The following is a 681-nucleotide window of genomic DNA, read 5'->3' as shown; positions in this document are numbered from 1 at the left end:
AATTAGTAAATAAACTGCAGAACGTTATGTTTTCTAATACACGCGCGCATTGCATGTATTCTGACAGCGCTGCACGAACTCGCAGCAGATCTGCTTGTTAACCAGGGTTCAAAGTCCAAAGCGCGAGGAAAATCTGCACTAAAACAGTGTTACTCGTCAGTTGCTCAGTCATATTTTTATGAATTTTTACAAGGCACGTGACAATGCGATACGTACGACGTATTCGTAATGAGACTCATTTATAAATGTGCTGTAGTCAACAAAAAGAAGCATTGAGGTCTTCCTGCGCGTTTACGCCAAAATAAAAGTTGAGAAAAAGCAAGAACTCTTATTAACATTCATAAATGTTAGTATTGTAATTTTACTGTTGTTCTGTAAAATAAAATAAATAGTAAGACAATAATAATGATAATAATAATTTCAACAGCTCTGTTAATACATTTATTATAACATTCACACATAGTGTTCAAATTAGGATCTGTAATATTTTCTAATGGTTTAAAAGAAGTCTCTTCTCAGCAATGCTGCTTTTAATTGTACAGTAAAAATACATGCCTGATTCAAGAAGGGGGTCTGATGGCCAAAAAATAATATTTTACTAACTTATTCATTTTAAGCTAAATTGTGCTTTGTTGGTATAGTGTCTGCTAGAATGTAAAAAATGTTCAGTGTTAAATATTT

At 32.6% G+C, this 681-nt stretch overlaps 1 protein-coding gene across 2 annotated transcripts in view; it reads right to left on the bottom strand.

The window, feature by feature from the left end:
* sec24d (SEC24 homolog D, COPII coat complex component) overlaps positions 1 to 681 on the bottom strand; it is a 37,265-nt gene that overhangs the window by 27,086 nt on the left and 9,498 nt on the right. The gene's annotated exons all lie outside the window — the stretch shown is intronic.

The sequence above is a fragment of the Sinocyclocheilus rhinocerous genome, unplaced genomic scaffold (assembly GCF_001515625.1).
Source record: "Sinocyclocheilus rhinocerous isolate Xijiao unplaced genomic scaffold, SAMN03320098_v1.1 scaffold9, whole genome shotgun sequence".
NCBI lineage: Eukaryota > Metazoa > Chordata > Actinopteri > Cypriniformes > Cyprinidae > Sinocyclocheilus > Sinocyclocheilus rhinocerous.
Note: the sequence above shows the minus strand (reverse complement) of the source record. Positions and strands in the feature narration are given on the sequence as shown.